We start from the raw sequence: 18,020 nt of genomic DNA, 5'->3' as shown, positions 1-18,020 counted from the left end.
CCGATAAATCTGCAGCAACTGTGTGATGCTATCATGTCAATATGGACCAAAATCTCTGAGGAATATTTCCAGTATCTTGTTAAATCTATGCGTGAAGGATTACAGTAAAGCAGTTCTGAAGGCTAAAGGGGGTCCAACACGGTACTAGTAAGGTGGTACACAATAAAGTGGCCGGTGAGTGTGTATTATTTAGCTTATTTTAAGGACAAACTCACTTCATTTTGACTTATTATTTCAGATTTTTTTTTTTTTTTGGCTAGAAAATGCGTCTTGAGTTTGTATTGAGAAGCAATACAAAAACTCGAAGTAAGATTAGCTTTTTTTTTTTAAGTGTGTCTGTCTAACAGTATTCATATGTTTCACTGATTTTTGCTTCTGTCTGTCTCTGTTTGGTTGTCTGTCTATTTTTCTCACTTCCTTTTGGTTTCTATCTTATCTTTGTGTTTATCTCTCTGTCTGTTTCTCTGTCTGTCTATGTGGCTTGCCATCAGCTCCAGCTGTGTTCATATATGTTACGGTGGCTTGTTTTAAAAGGATATCCATCCCTCACGAAAAAGTCCTGCGCCCCCTGACAGTCAGCGTCTCGTCTCCAGGCCACTGTCCATTACCCCCTGCTCTTGTTGTCCCTCTTCTCGCCTAAAAAACAGTCCTGAAGGTCTTCATGTCCCTCCGCTAACCAGACGCACCATCCTCAAAGCAGCATGTGTCAGGATCGGATCCTCAGGCTTTCTTCAGATTGGTGTTTGCAGGCCTCGGTGGGGTGGTGATGAAGGCCGTTTTTCGGTTGCTCTTGAGATGGAGAGAGGGCAATTGGGCTCCCGAGGATGTTGACTCCACAGATATGGGTCATGAGAGGATTTGCCAGAGTACATGGGGATGGTATGGTGGTAAATATGCTTGTTGTGGTGGCACTTTTTTATTGGAGTCATTGAGTTTGTTGTGCTTCGGTAACGTTAGCAGGCACGTCGTCTGGCTGCATTTAAATGCATTAATGCTTCCAACAAAAGACTGAGTGCAACAGATTGAAGCACTTTTAGCTTGACACAGCATCATAGAAATATGCGGCTGTCTTGGTGTGAGAGACATACTGTACTGTATGAAAGGCCAATTGTCTAACATAGCCAAACTCTCTCTGACTGGATGTCACACGGTCTGGATTACACTCTACTGTATTATGAGAAAAACAAATACTGACTATACAGTAGTTAGATGCAAAGAGATTCCCTGATTGACGTATAAAGCAACTATCTATTTTTTTTTAAACCCTCTGCTGGAAATAGGCTTAGAATGAAATATACTTTTGGGCTGTAAGAAATAAAGTCACATTTCTGAAATAAAAAGACTGAATGAGATCAAATATTTGACTTTTTTTTCACTGAATTTAAGTAATTTTGCAAAAGTGCAAATTGATCAAAGGGATAGTTCACTTAAAAATGAAGCTTTACAATTAATTAACTTTAAAATGAAGGTGAATTTTTTTCTTTAGTAGAACAGATTTGTTGAATCTATGGTCCTTGATGATTTGTGTAAGGCTTTGTATAATGATTTGTACAGTATATAATTCAAGTGTCACCTATTTTTGAAAAAAAGAAAGAAAAAAAAGCATACAATTTCAATGAAATCCCAGTGATTCCTGAGGATACACTGAGATATTATTAACACTGGATCTACCAGAATTCTATAAGTACTAGAATTACCATAGTGGTCATTCTGACAGTTCTCTGATAAGTCGTCATATTATCATGCCAAATTAACATTCAAAGCTTCTATTGAAATATAAAAATGAACATTTAAATGTCTGTGGTCATATTTAATTAAGTCATTACTCTAAAATATGAGTTTTAGTAATACCCCTACTGAAAAAACCCCCCCAGCTTAAATCAGCCTTGGCTGGTTGGCTGGTTTTAACTGGTCGACCAGCCTGGTTTCAGAGGAGTTTTGGCCATTTCCAGGCTGGTTTCCAGCCATTTCCAGCCTGGTCTTACCTGGTCAGGCTGGAAGATGACCAGCTAAAACCAGCTTGGCCAGCCTAGCCAGGCTGGGAGCCCAGCCAAAACTAGCTATGTCCGCCTTAAACCAGGCTGGTCCAAGCTGGTTTTAGCTGGTCATTTAGACTTTTATTCCAGTATGTAGATGGTCTTCCAACTAAAATTGAATATTAAGGAGGGGGTGGGGTTTTCTTTTTCCACATAATTTCTTCATAACAAACTAACAGTAAGAATGGCGTGGTTAAAAATAATATGGCTGAAGTTGTCAAACCGACGTCAGCAGAGAAGAGCCATCACTCCAAATGCATAAGCAAATAGTAGAATTTGATTAAAGATTACCAAAATAATTTTTTTTAGTGAATTAACTTTCGGCCTTGAGACGACCTACCTTATTAAAAGTCCATATTTTCAAATTTTGAGTAATACATTTTTTTTTCATTTGAATTGTGAACATTATATATTTATTATTATTAGCAATAAACAATAGATAAATACAACAGTAAATACATTAAATGCAGACATACATCATATTGTCATTTACAGTATTTAGAAAAGCTGGCTGCACCTGTGTATACTACTTCAAACTGTTCTTGCACTCCACCATCTCACGATATTAATGAATATATAAACAAACTCTGCTTGCCGTTCTTTACACAGGACTGGTGGGAAATCTGCATTGATACAGCTTTATTATGTGTTTTACTTTGATAGGTTAACTTGTTGTGCCGTTTAGCGCTCCTCAACACGTTCAGAGAGAGAGAGAGAGAGAGAGAGAGAGAGAGAGAGAGAGAGAGAGAGAGAGAGAGAGGTCACATCACATATATGGTTCTTCTACTCACCCTGGTTTTTGTTCTTCTTTTCAATTTAAATATAGTTTCCCAGCATCCCTCAAAGCCTTCCTCATTTTGTCCTTCCATTTGTTCATGTTGACTCATTTTTTTTTTGCCAAGGATTTGCCAGCAAGCGGCATCTCCATTCTTCCTAGTGGACATAAGCGTTTTTCCACGTGAAGCTATTTTAATGTATGTAATGGAGACTCTTGGTTGAGCAAAAATATCCCCAAACTGTTTCTATAAACAAAGTTCACACATAAAATTTTTGGACTTATACGCACACACTCAATTGTTCAGCTAAATAATATCAATGTACGCAAGCAAATGAACGTAGTAAATTTTAATTTCACACAGATTTCACTTTAAGCCATTGCTCTGATATTTCTCTGAGTCAGCATCAGACTTTGAGAGAACAGACGACGGATGGATTTTTTTATTCCAGAACTGAGACACAATAAGGCTATAAATCTGTATGTAAACACCCCACGTTCAACTTCCTCCATTTATGATGTTTTAAAGTTCACAACCTTTCAGTAATCTTAAAATATTCCAGGTCTTTGGCTAATTTATCAAGCCTGTAGGGCTAATGAGAGGAAGTGAATATTTACAGAGTCACTTGAGGATAGCTTGTGCACCGTCAGCCCTCTGACAGTTTTCCACTGTGGAAGGCTTTTAATATGAGCAGTTGAGCGTCTGCTGAGTGAGAGAAGCCCATCACTGCGGCCATTAACAGCATGTGCCAATCAGATCTGTCACTTCTGAAATGCCACTTTCTCTTTTTCCGCCACTTCTCTTCGTCTCTCTCACTGCTTTCTCTCCTTCTATCCTACTCACTCACTTCAGCGCTGACTCATTTTCTCACAGAGGCTTCGTGTCTCAGGAAAAAACCCAACAACGCTGAACTGAAGTGAACTCCCTCTTTATTACTTTTCTCCATGCTTCACCCCCTCCCTCGCTTCTTCTCGCTCTAGCCAAACCATAGAGCTGGCCTGGGTTTCCAAAACAACAGCTGGATCAGAGTCACCCAGGGCAGCAGTGGAGGCAGATAAGGATAAATGGGTAAATAGAGAATATATCATGGACAGGCACAGTCTGACCTTACATATATTTGATATGTAGGTGAACATGAGGTGAACACTTCTTGAGCACAGAGCTATCCGATCCAATACAATATGCATGTTCACTTTCAGTGGCTTTGGTTTGGCTGCTGCTAAAGGAGAGAGAGTCTAAAAGACAGATAGCTGATAAGCTAATGCTATTAGAGCTAGCTAATGAAGTTGGCTTTATGTTAAATAAGTCACTTATGCTCTTCAATGCTGAATTTATTTGATTATAGGACAGTAATATTGAGATAATATTTAATATTTTAATAGTTTGAGTTATATATTGTGTTACTATAAAGTTATGTCAGTGCTGATTGTCTTGTAGGTGGTGCACCAACATGGACACTGAAAAAAATCCTGGGTTCAACACAATTCCTTCATATTGTCCTTACATAAATCAATTAAGTTAACTTAATCTTTTTTACAAATTTAAGTTGATTGAACATAAAACACTTCCCTAAAAAAACAGTCCCCCCAAAAAAGTCATTGAAAAACATTTAGTTGTTTTAACTTATTTTAAACAAGTAGTTTGAACAAACAGCAAAAGTTATTTTTGAGTGTAGCACCATTGACTTTGGTTTGTAGTTTGAGTCCAGTGGAAGCTTTGTTTTTATGTTTACTGCAGTTAGAAAAAGTCAAGGTTTTAAAACCGCCAGTATTTTTGGTACCATTTTTACACGCATGTATGTACAGTTGTTTTGCGACTCTTTTATTTGGGTTTTAGGGCAATAGTATCTTCAGCTGAAAAGGACCCTCCACATCAAAAGCTACAGATCCAAAATATTTAAAAATGTTTCTTAAAATAAAATATATTGTGTTCAATGTTGGGAAAAGTTGTTGTTTTTTTCACCCACACATTTAAAGGGCCATGACACCCCCCACTTTCGGTTAAAGTCTACTTCAGAATTTTTCAAAAGATGCATGATTAATGGGCGTGGAGCTCCGCGAGCATAGGGCAGGAGTGGGCGTGCTCATCAGGGGAGAAGGGGAGTGAACAACTGTTGTTGACAGTTAGCTCACAAAATGAGACACAAACCGTGAGGAGACGCAATAGTTTATAGTTCACAAAGTTAAAATGCAAGGAAATAAACAGTAATTTAATGCCCTGCTACATTTGTTATTCGTAATTTCATATACACATAACCACAAGTTATATCATTATAAAGATAAGTGTGTTCATGTAAACACTATAAATGAGGATTCTCCCTCGATCGCCTGGTCTAAATTAAAGATCCGAATGCAGACTCAGTGCAGCAGGTCTCCTGACCTGCATATTTTAACCATTAGCCCTGCTGGTAATATAGAGGATTTAGTCAAACACAGCAGCACGGCGATGTGTATAAAAGTAAACGAACTCCTGATAAAAGTCAACGTCTGCCATTCTTCAATTCTCGTACTGCTCTCCCGACAAAAATGCTTGCAGTACACACACAGCTTTGCAGTATGATCGGCCCTGACAAGATCGCGGGGAAACAAACATGCAACAAACCCCGTGGATCATGGAAACAAACACATACGAGGCTTCATGAACGGCTACTGCGTGCCGTGGGTCCGTGTCTCTCAGCTTGCTTGAAACTGGCATGCCTTGCCTTCGGAAAGCACGTGCTCTCATGAAAAATTAAGCAGCCGGCTCTTCTCAAAGGATAAGAAAACTCAGCTATGAATAATAATAAGAAACCGACGCGTCATCATTGCACTTGCGGTACTTCGCTACGTCGCCGATTTTGATCACTCCCCAAAAATAATTTTTGTCCACACTCCAAAAATTGCTTGATTTTTACTCAAACTTAGGTCAAATATGGACAAACTCAACTGTTTGTTATTAAGTTCTTTGTTATTGTATTAATACATTCTTAACCCAATGGTTGAATCTATGTTTGACACACATTTGGGTTGAAACTGTACAGTTTTTCTTGTGTGTCTTGTGTGCAGTCTTGACTTAAATTATTATTTTTTATTTTTTCTCAAGAAGTACCTGAATATTTGTTATGTGTTAGCATGCACAAAGTGATATATCCTATTTGCGCTATATACTCTAAATAATAACTCATTAATTGAACCCATTTTAACTGAGGGCAGGATTTACATCCAATACATTTGTTTAGCATCAACTAAAAAGCATTTAAACAATTAAAGGCAATTGAGTTGGTCCAACATGATTTTATTAAATAAAAGTTTAAATGCATTAGTATTTTTATTTAACTTAAACTCAAAGGTCTGATAATATCATACATGTATGTTACAATTGGAAGTCTCAGTTTTATATGAAGTTAAATAAATTAACTAAAACAGCAATTTTTAAGCATATTTCATTATTACATATAAAGTTAACTGATCAGAACTAATTTTAGGATAGTTGTTGCTCACTGAGAAAAGCAACAAACGGCATTTTTGCTAATTAAGCTGCCAACATCCAAAGCATGGGAGCTTCTGCAAGGTGGTAATCTCAAAACACAAAGCATTACATGAAAAATGTTCAAAATCTTCAAACTAAAGTAAAGATTAAACTCTAACAAGTCTTTCTATTAACTTTAAACATCTAAGAACTTTTATTGTCGACATTTCCATCTCTTAATTAAATCCCATATAGAGTAAGCTGGGAACTACAAATCCCCTAACCAGGTAGTTGGACCACACAATTCCTTAGTGTTGTCCCAACACATAAAGCTTAAGTTAACCTAATGGTTTACAAATTTAGGTGGACTGAACAGAAAAAATTAAATTGGACAAACAAATTACAAGAATTGTACTGTTTCAGCTCACTTTTTATAAAATCTTATTTGCAATAATGCTATTCTAAGTGAAAATAGTGGTGTATATTTGACAAAATATGCAGATAGCTTCATAAATATGCATATTGCTTCATAATGTTGTCAATCCTGTGTAAAAAAAAAAAAGAAAAAAGTTAAACAGTATGTTTTCAATTATCTTTCACTTAGGTTTGCTTGAAAAAAATACAGTTTCAAACTGTATTCTCATTTGATTTAGATGCTGTTAGTTTTGTATTAAACATAATTAAATTTTCAGTAATTGGCAGTAACAGGTGAGATCAAATTCTGCCACACATTTCCTGAAAATTACCGGCATATTGAAAAATAATCTGTTTTATATACTTATTTCCAATATCTATTTGTGTTAGCTTTGTTACTCCTCGGATGTCAATTTTAATTTAATATCAACCCATTCCAAATATATGTGTAACACAAATATAGGGTTGAGGAACCACTTGCTGTTTAAATATAAAGTTAGTCCGACAGGCAATGGTCAATACAGGGGTAAACAAATACATACAGATAATCCAGAATCGTGTAAAAATGGAACTTGGACGTACTACATCCACCATTTTGTCATGATCATGTTACCCATCCGTGTGAGTTGCATCACATAGGCCTCTCGCAATAATTTTTTCAAAATATTGACTTATTGCATGATATATGAAAACGAGGGCGGTTAATTTTTGAGGCACGATATATTCTCTAAGTTAGTAAGTTAGGGTGATTCTAAGGGTCCACGCCATTTTGGGCCCTCCAGAGTTACTATTAGTTGGCCCAATTAAACCCTTTTTACCTATTTTGTTCTTACCCTTTTTTGTTAACATTTATTATTAATTATTATTTATTTATTATACTATTATGTTGTAAAAGTGTACAATTTTTTATTAGTGATATAAGTTACAAAGTGGCAATAATATTGATTATTGTAATTAATTTGGGTGCAATAAATCACCCAGCAAAAAACAGATATTGTGACAGCCCTTGCGTCACTTCACTCCCATTCATGAATTCTCTCGCGGGGCATCATGGGATAGCGCAGTGTGCATCCAATGCATACTTCAGGATCTCGCCGGAAATAGTAGGTCATCTGGTTACTTCTCGCATACTGATTTTCGAATTCTATTAATTCGGACATTCTACTCGGCGCGCATAATGTTTTTAGCGTACAATATAGCATGGAAGTATGCGATTTCGAATTCAGCCTATATGTGTTTTGTGTATTGTACATGTAGTCCATGTAATCAGTCTTTGAGCAGCTCCCAGCTGTGTGTGTGTAATCGAAGAACCGGAACAGGTGTAAGTGTGTTGTGCATGACAGGATTTATAGTTCATTTGATGGCAGATTTTAGTTCACCAGCGATCTGTATGGACTAGCTCATTGGTGATCTTGACAATATAGAACTGCCATGTTAAAAAAACTACAACAAAACAACAACAAAAGCAAAAAACAAAAAAACAAAAACCCAACAACAACTGTCAGTAAAAAATAAGTGAAACTGGCTGCAATGCTACAACAAAACAGTACTGAACAAAAGTATAAAAAATGATCCTCCCAAAGCCACCAGGATTCAGAATGCATTTGTGCTGTTTTTGCAGAAAATAAATCTCAAGGGGGACCATGGCTCTAGACCCCCTCTTGAATATAAGGGTAGGTTTCTTTATATGATGTGGAGCCTGTGCCCTAGTGCTGATGAAAGGCTATAACGCTCTTGGGAAAAGGGAAGCACATCTTTTCTGTTTTCACCCTAACAGAATGGTATTGCAGCATGAATTTCTGGACCTTTTGTCGTATTTGTCTCATCAGGCTCCTCCAATAAAAAAAGATCTCACTGAGTCTTTTATATCATAAACATAGAAAATAATTGCGTTTGGTGTTGCCGCAAACCGCTTGCTTATTAATTATAGTGTACTAATGTATTGTGTTTTGCTGAGTGTGAATCACATGAGGCTCAATGGAGCAACAAACCGTGAGGACATTTTTCTGTTGTCATTGAAAAGTGACACTGGTGTCTTTGCCTTGTCCCAACACGCTCTTTTTCTTTTCTCATTTCTGTCTCTCGCTCACAGTTGTTTGTCTTCATTTGTACTGAATGAACACGCTACGTAATCTAACACATATTCTCATAGGAAGAAACGGTCACAATTGAATCACTGCAATATCTTAGTTGTTTCTTCCTAAAGAGATTCAATTGAGAGTAATTGGAGACTTTTGAAGACGCTCTTTTTAGTTTTAGTTTTTTCTTGCCAAGAAAAAGATTGCAGTCATCTTGTGCATTTTAGAGGATGTCTCAAATTGTGCACAGATTTCCCAACAAACAAAAGTAAAAAAAAAAAAAAAAGAAAAAGCAGGAGAGCTACTGGAAACACTTGAAAGTGCCTGCTTGGATGTTTATTTGGACAAAAACATACAAGTGTCCAAAAAAAAAAGTCTCAATCTGCATTAATAATAAAAAATTATTAATATAAAAATAAAATCTGTTAAATAACAGTTTCTTGTGTTTTGTTATTCATTTAGATTTATTTACACTGTCAAATTTACATTAAAACTTCCTTCATAACTTTTGATGTTAAAAAAAAAGTTGAACAGGTTTTAAGTGTCAGTTTTAGTAGCTTGAAACAATGAATGATATATCCCCTTAGTTATCACCCAAGCTGTCTTAGAAGTCTGTCTGAAATCAGTTTTACAAGGCTTTCATGCACAAATGCTGCTTCCAGGGTCAGATTTTGCAAACAGTCTTCATTTATATTTTATCTTCTGATATCAGAAGACAGTTCAATGTTTTTGAAACATTCCTCCAAAATCCTGTTATAAAATACTCGAATTTTAGTCTGTACCAGCAATTCCTAGTTCTGAAACAAATGTACATACTCCAATCCAATATTCTTTTAAGATCTGCACTCTCTTCTGGGTTGCAAAACCAAATCCAATCGCAAATTAATACAATAAATTTGACATTATTATTCATATCACTGTGTTTACAAGTGCAAAGGATGCCTCTATAGAGAGGGTTACTGACACATGCTGTAAGCAGTAGACCAATCACAACAGACTTGGTCATCTGACCAACCAAAGAATAAGCTCTAGGAAGGAGGAGCTTAGAAAGACTGAATAGTTTGTTTCAGAAAGTGTAAAAAGAGGCGATGCTGTATTATTCATTAAATAACAAATAAAACAAATGAAGTTTGGACGTATATAAATTAATTACAGGAGACATCTGAAACAAAGTTAGGATTTTTAATGGCATAAAAGTAGAGCTTTAATAAACATGACTGTGAAGTCTTTTAGATAGATAGACAGATCTCTCTGGGAGAAATATGAGAGAGGTGCATTCTTGGAAAGCTTGATGCATCAGAATGAGGTTTAACAACACAATTCACAAACCAGTGTGACGTTTGCCAATGCAGTACCGATCCCAGTCAGACTCGTGTCAGGTTGCTGAAAAGGCAGAAAAAGAAGTGTTTCACTGCTGTTTCTATCCTGCAGAAAGTTTCCCAATGCTTATCAGGTGAGCGACATGTGTTGTTCCTGTCTCGGCCTCACAAAGCTCATCCGGCTCGGTTATCAAGGAGACCAGGCCCACTGCCATTTGAGAGGGTGAGTCAGCTCCCCGCAGCCTGGATCAGTTTCTGAGTCTTTCTGTTTCTGTATATCCTGCTGGAGCCCAGAAGCACATGCTGGAGAAACATGCACATAAGCACCTGTATACACCTTTTTGTCCGCCCTGCTAATGGACAGTTGACACCAGAGATGACCCACCCTCGTGCTTTCTGTGAGAAACAAAAGCAGGCCTTACCTTAGGGATGCACTCGTAACCGTTAGGTAACATTAGTTGGTTATTTAAGTGTGTGTTTACCACTGTTCACTGCCTACTCACTGGAGCGCAAAGTCTAGTGAAGATTGATATCAGTGCTCAAGCCCTTTTTTATGATTCTTTTAGCAAGAACAAACATGTTTTTCATTGGTGAGAGTGCAGTGTTTTTGTGGAAAGGTTAAAACCAACTTGCGGTTTGGATAGATGGCAGGCGGTCTCTAGGTTAAACATGAGTCAATTTGATGGTGATTGTTAGAAGCAGGGGCGGCATCCGCCTCTTCTTTCTCTATTTTTCTTCTCTGGCTCACTTTATTCCACTTTTAATCCTGCTGAAAACATAAGGATAGATTTTAAGTCATGTTTATGCTGGTTATTTCAGCTATAAGGCAGTCGAGGATAGAATATAAGCATATAGGTATGCTGCTCACCAGTACATCTCCCTGATTAAAGGAACAGAAACTCAAAATCAAAAAGTGACTCCAATGTCAAGACCAAATGGATTTTCAAGATTAGAACCATTTAAATGTCTCGTAAAGTGTTTTGAAATGTGCATTTTTATTAGATGTTTTGCGTAATCTCAACCGAAACACAAAGAAAGGGTGAGACATAGTGTAGCTCCTCCCCTTTAAAAAAAAAATTTGACAAAAGCGTTTTGTTTTATCACCGCTCTTCCAGTGAGAGTGGTTGAGCTCAAGCGCATCAAATGGGAAACATCTTGAAGTGGGCGGGGCATGTCAAAGAGTATTTGATTGGTTACAATTTGATGAGAAATTGAAGTATAAAGTGATGTGAATTAAACTCTAACCTCATTGATCCTTTTAGGCGAAAATTACAAAACCAACAAGCTTTACATGTTTAAATCGATTTTATATGTTCTAAAAGTGAAATTTGTCACTGTTTTGCTGCACACTAGCTTATAGATATCCTAAAATCTAACAATCTACTGATAATAACATCTAATAAAAAAACCTTTATGCTATGTCCTTTTAGCCATACTGCTGACAAATAAAATTATTTGGGTAACACTTCACAATAACAGTACATGAATAATGATGTGTTAATATATAAACTAAACATTACTTTATTATGAGTAAATGCTTGCGCTAATCATCAGCTAACTTTAACTGCAACATGAGTCTGTGAATAACTGCTACCTTAATTACTTGTCAGTAGCGTTGTCCAGATCTGGTCACGTGATCAGAAATCGGGCCCGATCATGCGGTTTCAGACTCAATAGGAATCGGACAATACCATCCGGTCAGGACTTGAATATATATATGTATAAATATATATATATTCTCTCTCTTTTTTAACACATCTATAGTTCTGCAGTGGCACAGAGTTTGACCTCTTTCTTGACTTTGAATTTAGTGACAGGGACTCTATACTGCTCAGTTAGTGCCGTCTTTCGGATGAGACGTTAAACCGAGGTCCCGACTCTCTGTGGTCGTTAAAAATCCCAGGATGTCCTTCGAAAATGAGTAGGGGTTTAACCCCGAGATCCTGGCCAAATCTGCCCACTGGCCTCTGTCCATCATGGCCTCCTAACCCTCCCCATATCATGATTGGCATATCATCACTCTGTCCCCTCCCCACCAATCAGCTGGTGTGTGGTGTGCGGTCTGGTGCAAAATGGCTGCCGTTGCGTCATCCAGGTGGATGCTGCACACTGGTGGTGGATGAGGAGATTCCCTCACATTGTGTAAAGCGCTTTGAGTACCCAGAAAAAGCGCTATATAAACGTAACGAATTATTATTATTATTATTTGCACAGAAACAGCAACGCGTGCGGCATGACATCACTAAGTTGCAGAGACGCTTTTGGTTAAATGGCGGCAAAGTAGTACATCAAAGCAGCTTGAAGCAGAAAGCGCAAGTATGTCTGCAGTCTGGAGGTATAAAGTTGATGACGACAACATCGCCATTGCAAACTGTGAGATTTGTAAACTTGGGATTGCAAGATGTGGAAAGGAAAAGGCTACATTTAACACAACAAACCTGATGAGGCACCTCAAAAACAAACCCTCTACATAATACAGCAAGTTTACTCAGGCAATCCAACTGAAGATGAGTCCGCTCATGCTGCAGGAGAGTTTGAAGAGGATAGAAAAAATCCCCCGTGAAGGCACAGGTCATCACAGCCAAGATAGCACAAATAATCTCATTGAGTGACCTGCCATTCACCTTTGTGGAGCTTTTGGAGCACGTAGAACCTCCATTTGAATTTTTTTAATGTATTATAGAAGTATCGGATCAGGTTTTTGGTATCTCTAGATACTCAAAATCAAACGACTCAGACTCGAGGGCAAATAAACCTGATTGGGACATGCCTACTTGTTAGTACATGCTTTTTTGTTAATTAATGTATTAATTACCACATTAGTTTATGCTTAATTTAACCATCATAAACTCTTGATATGTTAATGTATAATTATATCATGACTTGTAGGGCCAAATATTCATTAACCCATTATTAACTACTCATGAACTCCTGATGCACATCCGTCTGGATTGTTTACACTGAATAACAGTAGACAAGAGTTCTGTCAACATCAACAAGAACAGTTTAAACACAGGAGTTCATGAGAAGTTAGGGATGAGTTAAAAGTGATGTGCCCCTCCAAGTAGTCATGACATAATTATACATTAACAGCTCATGAGTTCAAGTTTAAACTTCAACATTGATTAATACTTTAAATAACAACATGAACTAACAAGTATTTAAGGCAAGTAACTAACAAGCCGCTATTCACACATGAACTCTTGATACATCATTATTCATGTACTGTTCTTGTAAAGTGTTACCAGAATTTGTTAACCAAGAAAATCTTGTGGTGTGTATTGGGATAGTGTACCAAAAAATGTTAAAATACCATTATTTTAAAATCAAGAAAGATTTTCAGTTATGTACTGTATATGTTAAGAATAAACTTAACTTTACTGTATTTCTTGGCATTAAACCCAGAGAGAAGATAAGTTAAGTTTTCCTGATTGCTGTTGCTGCAGTTCACTCTCATGGTGTTTATTCCCCATTTTCATGACCTGAAGCATAGTTCAGCTTCATTCTCTCATAAGTTGTAAACACTGACTCACTTTGACATGAGGGAGGGGAGGTGGGGCCTTGCATAATTTGCTGGGCCCTAGGCAACTAGTATTGTGTATAAGTCGGCCCTGACTTCCAGTTGTAACTACTTTTTGCTCACCAGTAAAATAAGTTTTTGAAGTTGGTTAAAGAGGATAAAGGACTGCTCAATCCAAAATGTAAATTTACCTCATGTCAAGGCCAAGATGGATTTTCAGGATAGCTTTTATCCATGTTTAAATAACGTTAGCCATGCCAGTTGTCTGTAAAACAAGTTGGTTCATGTTCAGAGTTGTACTAGCCATATGGCTCACTAGCAATAATTTGTTTACCCAAGCTGTTTAAAAGGATAGTTCACCCAAAAATGAAAATGTACTTTCTATTTACACACCCTCAAGTGGTTCCAAACCTTTATTAGTTTCTTTTCATCTGTTGAGCACAAAAGAAGATATTTCAAAGAAAGCAGGTGTCCAGCTTTCTTTAAATGATCTTCTTTTACATTTGACAGAAAAAAAGAAAGTCAAACAGAAACAAGAAAGGGGTGAGTAAATGATGACAAAATTTTTAGACTTAGTTAAAATTTTTTAAATAATTACAGAATAGATCAGCTATATATCCTACAACGCCAAATCGGAAAAAAATGGGGATATATGGAAAATGCAAATAAAAAAAAGAAAGAAGTAATTTCTAAATTTACTTTGACTTGTATTTCATTTCAGAGAATATAGCAAACATTATTTAACGTGTTCCTCATGGTTTTTATTCATTTTATTGTATTTTTTTAATCAAAATAAACACATATTCCGATTTTGGTTCTTGCAAAACATTTCAAAAACAGTTGGGACAGTAAAGCATTTACGTCTTTGTGATGTTGCCATTCCCTTTCATAACACTTTAAATATGTTCAGGGACTGAAGACACCAAGTGATAAAGTGTTTCAGGTGTAAGTGTGTCCCGTTCTTTCTGCGAACAAGTCTTAAGTTGTGCAACAGTGGGGGGGATCTTCGATGTTACATTTTCCACTTTAAAATGTGCCACACATTCTCTATTGGAGACAGGCCGAGACTGCAGGCAGGCCAGTCAAGTATCCTTTTCCTCACTGAGATTTGTTGATGTAACTACGTATTGTGATACTTGACAAAGGTTTGCCAGAGTAGTCCTGAACCCCTCGTGGTGATACCATCTATAGAAGATTGACGATTCTTGATGCAATGCCACCTGGGATAGAAGATCTCAGTTTTGCGTCCTTGTCCTTGTACACACTGAACCTACTCCAGATTCCTTGATTCTTTTAATTACGTTTTGCACTGTTGAAGGTGAAATATCTAAACGTCTTACTATTTTTATTGAGAAACATAGGTTTCAAGATTTTATCTTAAGGTTTTTAATAATTTTCTAATTTATTAACTGACGATCCTCTGCCCATCTTTGCTACCAAAGGACCAGACCTTTCTTGGATGCTGCTTTTGTACCAAATCATAATTACAATCATCTGTTGTCATCACCTGTTTCAAATCACATTATCACATTTTTTAACCAATTTACCTAATTACTAGCCCTAAATTGCTCCTGTCCCAACTTTTTTCGAAATGTGTTGCAGGTCTAAATGACAGGAAAGGAGGTACAGTATATTTACAAATGAAATGAAGTCGACCAGACAAAACATAAAATACTTTGTTCATGCTGTCTGCAATGAAATAAAAGTCAAAGTCATTTTGAAACTCACCACATTCTTTTTTTGTTTATGTTTTCCATCCTGTCCCAACTTTTTCTGATTTGGGTTTGTACTAAACATTTATCATCCACTTAAGAAATAAATTCATACAAGTTTGGGTGGAAAGAAAGTCATACAACATGAGTGAGAGTTCATTATTTGGGTTAACTTTCCAATCTTTTTTAAAAGCCTGATGGAGACACCAGCACACCAGCACCCTCCAAACACAACATATGCTGCTGACAGGCCATGCTGGTCTTTTCATCAGGAAATAAAAAGATGTTAACTGTTTCTGTCTCACGTGTGGCTATACAGTGTCATAACAGCTGCCAGCCAAGAGAGTGTGTCTTTTAACATCCCCTGACTCACCAAACCTGTCAATTGTCCGCTAGATAGGGATATTATACACCAGAGTTCATGACTGGGCCATGCCATTGTGCTCTCTTTGCTGTTTTCAACCAACAGGCATGCCTTTCACTGTCTTGACTATGGAGACACGCTGTTCAAACAGCCCAGTGAGCAGCTGTTACAGGTAGACACGCAATGTGAGTAACCAAACACTAGCCTTTCTCAGTAATAAATGGTAATCGCTGACTCCAAAAACTCCAGATGTTAATCTGATAAGGATAAAAGACAACAGGGAGTTTAGGATTCACTCAACCTGTCAAAGTGCTCGTGGGTCATGAAAGCACACCATTCCTTTGATGGGATATCAGGGTATTGTGCTCAGTCTGTAGTACAAACACAGACTCATAAAGCAAAGATAAGAACAAACAGTGAAGAAGAAAGAGACAGAAGTGAGAGTAAGTTAGTTTTTTGGACTCTTCGTTCCCTGTTTCTACCTTGTTGACTTAACTCCCATCTTCCATTGATCCCTTTTTAAGTGCTTGTTTGCGTAGACCACAGACTATTGATATCCTTTGAAGGTAAAAGGGCTTTTTCGTATTCTTGTTTTGTCTCCTTCTCTAAGGAGGAATTCACCTGGCATTTGATTTGATTTAGCTGGTGTCCCACAAGCACAAACAAAAAAACCTTTTGACAAGACGTTCTTCTAACACAGCGTCTTGAGTCACTAACTCCATCTCCTAGCCTTCAAGCTAATGAGTCTCTGAGTGACATTTTGCTAATTTCACAAGACAGTCTCCACAGATAAGTGTCTTTCAGTCTTGTCTTTGTTTTTTTTTTGACAACTGATGTCTTTTCTAACTTGTTTTTGTCTCTACACACTGTCAATTTTCAAATCAGCCAGTGAAGACTGACACCCGGTATTAGCGAAAGTCACTAGAGCAGACACTAGCATTGTTGCTTTCGGTGAACCATAAATGTTTATCATTTTATTTCAGGTTGAAACTTTGAATGTCGTGTGTGAAGGTACAGTAGCCTGAAGGTTTGTTTATAGATTTCAGAATCTGCCAAGGTAACTGTGTGCCAAACATCTGACAATGTGCTGCTGAAGTGATTTGTTAGCACGTTTGGCTAATGTTTTAATGATTTAGCCACACGAGCAGTGAGTCAAAGCTGAAAACCCACTTTTGTGCTGTTCTGTTTATAAAAACCTTCCTTGACATTTCAAACTAAAATACTCCTCCGCAACCAAGACTTTCTTGAAGTCATAATATTTCATAAGAGTTGTCAGAAGCCTTTGCTTACATGACTCCCTGAAAGTATCTTTTTGTTGGCTTTGAAATGCCTTGTGTCAGCAGTGTCCGGACTGTTGGTCCATACGATGTGGTTCTATATCAGTTTTCTTGAGTTTTATGTGCAAATCCACTTAAAAGTCCTCCTTTGAGACTGAACTGACCACTATACATCAACAAGTTACGCTCCATTAAAGGCTGGAATGCAGTTTAACTGTCTGTGTAGTGCTAGCTACTTGGGAACACTGCAGTTTATTGTTTACAGCGCATACGGCAAAGGCTAAGAAGCTAAAAAAAAGGCCTTTCGGGAACCACTCTCAAACCTAAAAGCTTATTCTGTTCTGTTTAACATACTGCATGTTGCAACATTTGATGTGATTCAAACCCAAAATTGTGAAAACGCCATCATTTATCCCCCCCCCCCAGCTTTTATAACTTATTATCCTATGAACCAAAAAAGAAGATATGTTGAAGAACGTTCATGCTGCTCTTTCCACATATCATTTAAACTTTGCACATTTAAATTTATAATGTTACACTTAATGTTTAAATATAGTTTTGTCCCATTGAAGGGATATGTTAAGTAATCATGAAATAGATTTATTTAAATGTTTGAATAAGGGTTTTGTATTTATTAAACCTAAAGAACTACTGATAGTTTTACAATATTTTATATGGTACAATTGTAAAAAAAAAAAAAAAAAAAATCTAATTCAGTAATATGGAACATGTACAGTAGCAGGTGGTGTTACTTAACGTTGGCATTAGTTGTTACCTGTATTAAACTGAGAACAACATATTAATTAAAAAGCAAAGAAAAAAATAATAAAAGTAGATTGCAACATGCTTTGTACAATGGTTCTGGTTACAAACGCTCCCTGCATTTCAATGTGACAACACTATTACAGTTGCAAAACTATAACCTTTAATTGACATCCTTGACAAGCATTTATTTATTTATTTATTTTGAATCTCAAAGTACATGTAGTGACTAAATTAATAGTAATTTTAGATATTAAGTGAACTATCCATTTAATAAACCTATTATTATTATTGTTTGAGCTAGCTTTTTGCAAT

The 18,020-nt window shown here is 36.9% G+C and overlaps 1 protein-coding gene across 31 annotated transcripts in view; it reads left to right on the top strand.

Annotated features, from left to right (window-relative positions):
* Positions 1-18,020, top strand: part of LOC137488526 (uncharacterized) — a 250,769-nt gene that overhangs the window by 43,981 nt on the left and 188,768 nt on the right. For 2 of the 31 annotated variants that reach the window (XR_015516867.1, XM_087295866.1), the window contains exon 1: positions 15,772-15,851. The exons of 27 other annotated variants lie outside the window; for them this stretch is intronic. The gene's annotated coding sequence lies outside the window, so the exon portion shown is untranslated. Of the gene's footprint in view, positions 1-491; positions 1,358-15,771; positions 15,852-18,020 lie in introns of those variants that run through there. 2 more of the 31 variants (XR_015516894.1, XR_015516892.1) reach the window with 2 other exon arrangements.

The sequence above is a fragment of the Danio rerio genome, chromosome 19 (assembly GCF_052040795.2).
Source record: "Danio rerio strain M-AB ecotype USA chromosome 19, GRCz13ab, whole genome shotgun sequence".
Lineage (NCBI taxonomy): Eukaryota > Metazoa > Chordata > Actinopteri > Cypriniformes > Danionidae > Danio > Danio rerio.
The sequence above is the reverse complement of the archived record's forward strand: the minus strand, read 5'-3'. Positions and strand labels throughout refer to the sequence as shown.